The sequence below is a fragment of the Hevea brasiliensis genome, chromosome 2 (genome assembly GCF_030052815.1).
Source record: "Hevea brasiliensis isolate MT/VB/25A 57/8 chromosome 2, ASM3005281v1, whole genome shotgun sequence".
NCBI classification, from domain to species: Eukaryota; Viridiplantae; Streptophyta; class Magnoliopsida; order Malpighiales; family Euphorbiaceae; genus Hevea; species Hevea brasiliensis.
In genome coordinates, this window is record NC_079494.1 from 51,289,815 (window position 1) to 51,300,112 (window position 10,298).

Consider the following 10,298-nt stretch of genomic DNA (forward strand, 5'->3'; position numbering starts at 1 on the left):
TTGGCAGTTTACAATTACATTCAATGTGCACCATAAAGTGCAGAATTTATCAACTCATTCACAACAATTTAAGCATCTAACCCTAACACTTTTACATGTCCAACTTCACACCATCATACATACACTCAAACTGCCATAACCACTATTACAATTCCACATTATTATTCCATAAACCAAGCATGAATTCCAGCATTCTTCAAGAATTAACAAACTGCCGCAATGGTACCTTTACATTCCATTAATTTCCAAGCTTCAAATTTCAATTTACATTTACATATACTAAGTATACATCACCCAAACAATTTCCTACACAATATACTTTTAATCAATCATTTAATTCACCATTTACAAGCAAAAATAAACTGTCTTTAAAGTGTTTCCATGGCTGCCAAAAGTACACTTCCCCATTCAACATCAAACTTCAAAAATCTCTCCATAAATTAAACAACCATAACATTCTTACTAACTTTAATGAAGCAATAACCCCAAAACACAAACTTACCACTTTGGAAATTCTTCAAAACCTCTCCAAAACTTGGTTTTCTTGTTGCCTATCTACTGCCCATGGTGTGAGGATTAACTTTAATGAAGGAAAGTGCATGGAAAGTGGCTTAGATCAAGCTTGCATGAAGCTTCCACCCATGCATCCATGGAGGAATTCCATTCTTGTTTTCGGCTACCCTTTGGATAGGTTAAAGATGAAGTTTAAATCTGTCCAAATGCATTATAAAGGTGTCCCACAATGTGAGTTAGTGGACCACTAACTTTAGGAAATGACTTATTTAATTAAAGTTACCAAATTTATAATTTTGCCTCATTATTTCCACTTTTATATTATGTACCATATTTTTATTTTTCATTGCATTTTCAAAGTTTAATATCATTTATTTTTAATGGACATTTAGATCAAAAGACAACTCGGGGTGTCAAATGACCACAATGCCCCTGTTCGGGTTGCATTCCCGATTTTTCAGTAACACCGGGTTTTGTCCGTTTTTCGATTTCTCACTTTTCTTTGTACTAATTATTTAATTTTTCTTTGATATTTCTAATGATATTTATACTTCAATAAATATTTATTTGAGTCCTAAAATATTTTTCAGGGTTCCCCGCAGTCCATGGCTAGTCAACGGTCCACGCCGTGACTTCCCGGTGCGGTCACCCATCACTAGGGTTCTCGGCTCGCTTAACTTGGTTACATTTCTTTGCTATTATTTTTCCTTTATTTTTCTTGTATTTTCTTTTCTTGTATTTTATTATTTTATGTCTCCTCAATCATAACGAAGTGTAGTTCTAGGCATCCTAGCTGTCCGGACAACACTGGCCACCGGAACAGTAGAACGCACTACCGAACTTAGGGGTGTTACAATCAATGGAGGAGTGAAGGAGATAAAGTGGTTAGTGGAAAATTCAGTCCACTTATATCTATTTATATGTCCCACTAATCTCCACTAACTCAAAGTTAATTATTTAATTAATCAACTTTTAATTATTCTAACTCATACCCCTTAATTTCTCTTATTTTCATTATATATTTAATTTCCTTTTTCATGGGGTTCCCAAAATTTAATACTACTTATTTTTAATGGATATTTAGGTCAAAAGACAACTTGGGGTGTCAAATGACCACAATGCCCCTGTTCGGGTTGCATTCCCGATTTTTCAGTAAGACTGGGTTTTGTCCTTTTTTCGATTTCTCGTTTTTCTTTGTACTAATTAATTAATTTTTCTTTGATATTTCTAATGGTATTTACACTTCAATAGACATTTATTTAAGTTCTAAAAATATTTTCTAGGGTTCCCCGTGATCCAGGGCTAGTCAACGGTCCATGCTACAACTTCCCGATGCGGTCACCCATCGCTAGGGTTTTCGGCTCGTTTAACTTGGTTGCACTTCATTGCTATTATTTTTCCTTTATTTTTCTTGTCTTTCCTTTTCTTGTATTTCATTATTCTATGTCTCCTCACTAATATTTAAATATAGTTCTAGGCATTCTAACTGTTCGGACAAACACTGGTCACTAGAACAGTAGAACGCACTACCGAACATAGGGGTGTTACAGTCTTGGGGCACCCGTTCCCTATAAATGCCTACATGCAATACTATAGAGGGCACAATGAAAAAAGTGGTATAATCGTGGAAAGACTTTGGATTTTTATTCAGTCTTGCTACTTGCCTTTTTGAGCTTTTGAAGTACAGAGAAACTTTAGAAACTAGTTTTCTCAAGTATTTCACTAAAAGGAGCTCTAAATCCTGACGTTTTCATTATTAGTTTCTCTGCACCACCCTCTGAAACTATCTTCATTACACCTCGTTCCAACCGCTCTAGTATCTGGCATTACCTCCCGGGTTCAATTTCGTTCCAACCTATTCCCATTACTCTAGGAAAGTTCGAGTCTGGCAGCCTTCAGCTTTCACTTTTGCATGATTTGTGGATACCGGAGTCAGCTCATCTGTCTCCTCAACTTCCCGTAGGTAAGCGTCTAAACTGTCATTTTGCCAAATACCCTCGTTTCATTTTCTCCAGTTTTCTTTTAAAATTTCTTTTACATCCAGTCGCAATAAATCTCAAAATAGATTATCTAGGCCAATAGTTATTTCCTGCTCCTTTTCTTTATTCACTCGTAAATTTCATTTATCGTCACTTAGTTTTCATTCCTTTCGAGAGTATACATTCAAGTCGTAAGCAACTCATAAATACTCTAAAGAATATAGAAAATGGTGTTTTAACATCAGAGTTTTGGGTCGGGATAAATAAAAAATGACTAAGAAAGATAGGTGTAACAAAGGTCGAATAGATTGGAAACAAGAATAGGTAAAATAAACAAATTATGAGATCGGGCCTCTGAATGAACCTAATCAACAATAGATCGGGAATTAAAATAAGTTCGCATTCTGGGCGAGCAATTAAAAAGAGATCGGATCAAAGAGTTCTGATAAGGCAATCACATAGAAGATCGGCAGGAAGTTTGGTCTTGTATCCACCCTCTAGTTATAAGGTTCAGTAGGCTAGGAAAAGCTTTGCACGGGTTTCTTGCACCCTCGGTCACCAGAATCCTTAGTTCAAAATTCTTATAAAATGCAATTCTAATAAATATACTAAGAGTTCAGGGGAGAGTTCTTACCCGAACTCAGTCCAATTTTTAAATGCAACACATTAAGAGTTCAGGGGAGAGTTCTTACCCGAACTCAATCTAATTTTTAATGTAACACATTAAGAGTTTAGGGGAGAGTCCTTACCTGAGCTCGGCTTAATTTTTAAACATAATATATTAAGAGATTGGGGGAGAGTTCTTTCCCAAGCTCAATTTAAACACAATAAAGAGATCGGAGGAGAGTTCTTACCCGAGTTCTCAATTTAAATTCTTAACACTAAGAGACCGGGGGAGAGTTCTCAATTTAAATTCTTAACACTAAGAGATCGGGGGAGAGTTCTTAACTGAGTTCTCAATTTAAACCCTTAACACTAAGAGATCGGAGGAGAGTTCTTACCCAAATTCTCGGCTAAAAGTCTTAATAAAATATGTGGCGATCGGAGGAGAGTTCTTATCCCAAATCTCCCGCTTAAATTTTGAATAGAATACACTAAGAGATCAGAGGAGAGTTCTTGCCCGAATCCTCAGCCAACAATCTTAATAAAATACGTGGAGATCGGAGGAGAGTTCTTATCCGAAATCTCCCACTCAAATTTAAAACAAAACATATTAAGAGATCGGGAGAGAGTTTTTACCCGAATTCTCTTAGCTTAAATCCAAACTAAAATATCACAACCTTAATATTCGAATCAACCCCCAACAAAAATCCATTACACAACACCTATTCACTGGAGGGTCATCTCACGCACTCATGTTCTTAGGCAGCCTAAAATAGTGAAATATCAAATATTCTTTTTATCCATACAAAGAATTAACATCGTCATTCCAACGCCCTAATTATCAATTTTAATTTTTGAAAAGCACAACATTAAATCTGCTTACCCTCGTTGAGGGACGAGGTGGGGTGCCTAACACCTTCCCCACTCATATACGGACCCCAAACCTAGAATCTCTGATTTCAAAGTGGATTTTAATCTTTATAAATGGCTTTCTTTAATTTCCCTCAAAATTAAAGTGGCGACTCCTAACTTTTGCCACTACGGTGAGAACTCATCCAGCCGACCGCAAAACCCTTGCGACATATGTAAATAAGTTGATGCCCAATAATGGATGTGCCTGAGGACATTAAAGTTATTTGCATGTTTACTAGCTTAATGGGATCAAATTAACTAATGCAAGATGAATCAATAATGGATGTGCTTGAGATTTTGAGCATTAGGGGCTGGATAAAGGATTGAACCTCAAATGAGATGTGATTGGCAAGGAGTTGCTATCTTATAGTTTACTGCAATTCCAATAATGGATTTGCCTGAGGATGATCAATAAGACTATAAGAATTCAATCACCCACTAGAAATCCATCCAACTAGGATTTTTTTTTTCTACTTTGGAAGTGTAGGATTCGCCAAGTTAGTGGGAGGACCAATTTGATTAAAAGACCATAATCATTTTGGTTAATTACTTGATACATTTACTAATTAATCTAGTTATTTTTTGCAGTTATTCTTCTGATAATAATGAGCACACAATAACCACCACCATCCAATATCCTTACGAGCATACTTGATCACAATAGGTTGACGGGACCAAATCTTTCTGATTGGCTAAGAAATTAAAAACTTGTCCTGAACCTAGAACGTATTGGATATGTTCTAAACTCGAATGTTCCTGGTCCCTTACCTCTAGAGGCCACTTAAAAGGAATATGACACTTTGGACAAGTGGAAGGAGCAAGATATGAGAGCCAAGTGTTACATGTTTGCTTCTATGAGTAATGAGTTACAAAAGTAGCATGAAAACATGCAGAGTGTAAGTGAGATCCTGCTTCACCTATAAGAGTTATATGGTGAGCATAGCAGGAAGGCTAGGTATGAGATATCTAGGCAGCTATTTCAAATGAGGATGTCTGAGGGACAGAATGTTGGGGATCATGTCCACAAGATGATTCAGCTTATATAGCAGCTGGAACATTTGGACTTTAACATGGATTTCCAACTGCAGACGAATTTGATCCTTCAGTCTCTACCTGAGTCATTTGGGAATTTTGTTACAAATTTTAATATGACTAAGCAGGAATACACCTTGTGTAACACCCCTCACCCGACTATAGTGTAGTAAAGCGAGGCGTGCTACATTCGATGTCAGAGCACCCTATCTTATCTTACTTTATTATTTTAATAATTTGTTCTCGTTATATTTCAATATTAATTATTTTTTCAGAGAGAAACCAGCGGAGTTTCCCCTATTTTATAATCAGTTGACGTATTTCACTATTCACCTACTTGAAATTTTTAATAATATTTTACAATAAAAATATCATTCATCTCACATTCAATTCTTGTAATTCACATACTCATTTGTACAAACCTATTCATACTCAATTCATATGTCAACATTCTTAAATTACATGAGCAAAATTTTCAAGTTTCCTTAATTTACATAATTTACAAAATAATTACATAATTTCATAATTTACGTGATCTACAAATTAATTATAGTTCCATAATCTATATTTCAACATACAATTCATAGTTTACATTACAAATAATAACTAATTATAATGTACAAAATACATAATATGATCTATATGGACCCTATCTACATGCATTGCTGAGAATGTGACAACTTTGAACACTCTACAGATAAGACTCCAAAATCTCTGTTTAGTATTCGTTGGGCTTTAACTTTAGTACCTGCGCAAGGAAACAAATCCATCGCGCTAAGCATTGCTGCTTAGTGGTGCAATAATATAACAAGAAATAATGTATACAAATAAAAATAATTGAAGCATATTTTCTATATTCAAGAATTTTACTGGGTTCATATGAAATTTGCCATACAGTATATTTTTCATCATTTATGTTGCTTTCTAGAATCTCTTCTGTCATAAGTTTACAATAATCATTTATATAATGTACAAATAAATCTAAATATTTAGTTTATGTTTATATTATTATGGAGGATGCATTTCTAATAATTACTTACGTTATGCCTATTTTGCTAGTCTTTCATTTACTCTCTTAATATTTTCTATGTGTTGTGGATCATTTCATAATAATTAAATTCTTAATACTAGTTTAACACCTTTCGAATTTTTCTCATTGATTTATTTAGTTTCTAATATTTTTAACTTATTTCAATAAATTTTTTTTTCTCTGCCCAGGTAACCTATGACAGGCTGACTAAACTGGATAACAGGTCATTGGCACTGGACACCGCGGTGCCTCGAGCTGTCATACCATGGGATGTAGAACGTCAACCACGTATGCAGTCAGTATGGCTAAAAAGCCATGATAACACATAATTGGGCATAAAAAGCCATGAATGTTGGCATAATGCCATGAATGCGGGCATAAAGCCATGAGTGTGGGCATAAAGCCATGAATACAAGCATAAAGCCTTTTATAGTACTGCTAAAATAATACCCTATTGGCATGCCAATCTATCCAATCTGACACACATGTCCAGGTAATACAATGGTACATAATATCATTAAATATTAATATATTACGTTTTATGACTTAATTATTTCACAATAAATTTCATAATTTATACATTCATCATAATATTCATACATTCCTTACATCATTCATATTGATCACAATTCTTAACAATGGTGTTCATGTACCATTGTACTCAAGACCTTCCTCCTTTACTCATAAAGAAAACTAATGTTCCATTCATATTTTCATGTGATTCATTTATTCATTGCAACATTTGTATGAATTCATAACTCATACAAGGTGTTATTATCTTATTTGTAATGGAAAAATAAGTCCTAATGTAAACCTCATCCCATTTATACTCAACAATCCATCTAAGTTAATTTCATTTCATATTCAAGTGGTATCACTTATGTTTTATTAGACCTACTAGTAATGGAAATACAAATCTTAACTATATACTCACATAACTTAAATGTTCATTAAGTCATTTAGGTGAATTATTATTTCTATTCCAAAACTCATGAGCCATACCATGAAGTTGTGGGAGAGAGTTGTGGAGCATCGACTACGTCATGATACTTCTATCTCTCTCAATCAATTTGGTTTCATGCCCAGCCGTTCAACTATAGAAGCGATCTTTCTCATTAGAAGCTTGATGGAGAAATATAGAGATGGGAAGAAAGATCTACACATGGTTTTTATTGATTTGGAGAAGGCTTATGATAGTGTTCCAAGAGAGGTCTTATGGAATGTGTTAGAACAAAAGAGGGTATCTATTAGGTACATACAAGTATTGAAATATATGTATGAAGGAGCAACTACTATTGTGCGCACAGTGGGAGGGGACACAAGAGATTTTCCGATCTCAATTGGATTACACCAAGGATCAGCCATAAGCCCTTACCTTTTCACATTAGTTTTAGATGAACTGACGAAACATATACAAGAGAGTATTCCTTGGTGCATGATGTTTGCGGATGATATTGTTCTGATAGATGAGACACAAGAAGGAGTCAATAGGAAGCTAGAACTTTGGAGAAGTACTCTAGAGTCAAAGGTTTTTAAGTTAAGTAGAACGAAGACAGAATACATGCATTGCAAGTTCAGTGAAGGCCAAACTGGTGATAGGGAAGGAGTTAGTTTGAATGGAGTGGTATTGTCCCAAAGTAATCACTTTAAATATCTAGGCTCAGTCCTTCAAGTAGATGGGGGATGTGAGGAGGATGTTAGTCATAGGATTAAAGCCAGATGGTTGAAGTGGAGACGTGCCACGGGAGTTTTATGTGATCGTAAGATTCCCAATAAATTAAAAGGAAAATTTTGCCGTACAGCCATACGACCGGCTATGTTATATGCTAGTGAGTGTTGGGCACTGAAAAAGTCGTATGCATTTAAGATAAGAGTTGCAGAGATGAGAATGTTAAGGTGGATGAGTGGCCATACTAGACTAGATAAAGTCCGTAATGAAAGTATTAGAGAAAAGGTAGGAGTGGTGCCAATTGAAGATAAGTTGAGAGAAGGGAGATTGAGGTGGTTTGGTCATATGAAGCGTAGACATACGGAGGCTCCAGTTAGACAAGTAGAGCACATTAGGTTAGAGGATAGAAAGAAAAAAAGGGGTAGACCTAAATTGACTTGGAGGAGAGTAGTACAACATGACTTAGAAGCATTACACATTTCTGAGGATTTAACCCAAAATCGTTCAGAGTGGAAAAAGCGAATCCATATAGCCGACCCCAAATTTTTGGGATAAAGGCTTAGTTGAGTTGAGTTGAGTTGTACTATTTCTATTCCAAGTAATCCATGAACATTTCATGGATTTCAAATTTCATACCTTAATTTTCTCTACCTATTTAGTTCTTACACTTTATGTCTTTGTATTACTATTCACTCAAATTGTTGACTTTTTAATACATAATAAATTTATTGAACCTAAGTTCACCAAAATACCACATTTTGCATTCTAAAGTTGTTAGTATTGGTCGCCAATACCATTTCAAAGCTTAGTGTTGGTTACTTTACAATTTTCAGATTTCAAGCACTAAGTTTATTGTTCTATTGGTCATTTGTACAGTAGGAATTTGATAAAATTGCCTTCATGAAAGTTATTCCTTATTGTGTCTAGTTACATTTCTTTTTTTGAATCACTCCATTTGGAGTTTTGTAGCTCAATTTATGGTCATTTTACTATAACTAGCCAGATTGACCTATAGCCAGAATTTCTGGGCAATTTGGTTCTGCTAGATTTGGTGACCTAAGTTTGGTTGGCAATTTGGTTAGGTTATGGTCAGAATTTGGATTTTTGTTCTGCATGAAAGGTGTAGGGCTATGTCTCATCTTTCTTCTGGTAAAATTTCAAATTCATTGAACTTTTCTACACTGAGTTATGACCATTTGAATAAACACTGTTCATTTAGTCATTTTCCAGGGACAGCATGTTGGTTACCCGGATTAGGATAATTTTTAGGTTAACTTAGTTTGGTTTTCTGGGCAGGGTTTCTCCACCAAAGTTATACCATTATGTGTCTAGTTTTATGTTCAATTGTCCTTTCACTAATTGAACCTATACAACTCCAGTTATAGCTACCCAAACCTACTAGACTCACACCCAGTCCTGCAGGTCACGAAGGGCAGCATGCCTAAGCTTAACTTTATTATCTTTACTCACTTCAATTCCTCCTCACACACATTCAAATGGTCACTAATTAACCATTACAATGTTAATATACCACTACATAAGTAAAACTTTAATTTTTCATAAATCCTAATTTCCAAAGTGTCCATTTTATGCTATCAATGCCATCTAGCACATCCAACACACATGATTCAACATCTAACTCAAGTTTTCTCATCACAAACCACTTTTAAACAATTCAATTCATACAAATCAACAAATCTCATCCTTCTCCCATGGCTGCCAATTCTCATACATACTTCAATATAATTGTTTTGTTCAATTCTACAACAAATTCTCATTTAATTTGTCTTCCTAACAAAGATTAAAAAGATAGGGAAGTAAGTATAGGCACTAACCTTGATTTAGCTAATTTTCACAGCATGAAAACTCTTCTTTTTGTGACACCCCTTACCCGTTCACAGTGTAGCCAAGCAAGTTATGCCACTCAGAGTGTCGGAGCACCAATTTATGTTTCTATTTACAATTTATCCCTTTTTAATTCATTTATTTACAATTTTTTATAAATCTGAATTTATCTGCAAATTTTATAGAAAATCCGGCAGAGTGCCGGCTGTAAATTGGAAAAACAGTTCATCTGAACCTGTTTAAAAACACTTCCAAAATAATTACCAAATCCAAACTCCATTATACACATTCAAGTCGATCTCAAAATCTCAATCTCAAAACACAATACTATTTTCAAAACTTTTCTGTTCACTTCATCACTTGAAGTATATTCACAATTAATTCTCAACATTTCATTTATCAACATACATTATGCAAAAGATCTCAATAATATGAAATTTCATATATTTACAATAATACATAATTACAGGAGTTTAGAGTTACAATCCAAACTAATACAAAATGCAAAATACAAAAGGGCCACTATAGTCCTAATGTCCTACCATATGCAGTGCAGATGTGAGGTGACTCTGGACTCCGGATGCAGCTCTGAAGACTCAACCCGTCTGATGTCTGCTGGGCTCCCCAGCTAGGTCTCCAGCACCTGCGCGTGGCAAAAGCGACGCACTAAGCAATTCTGCTTAGTGGTGATAATATAAATAAAATAAAATAGAAT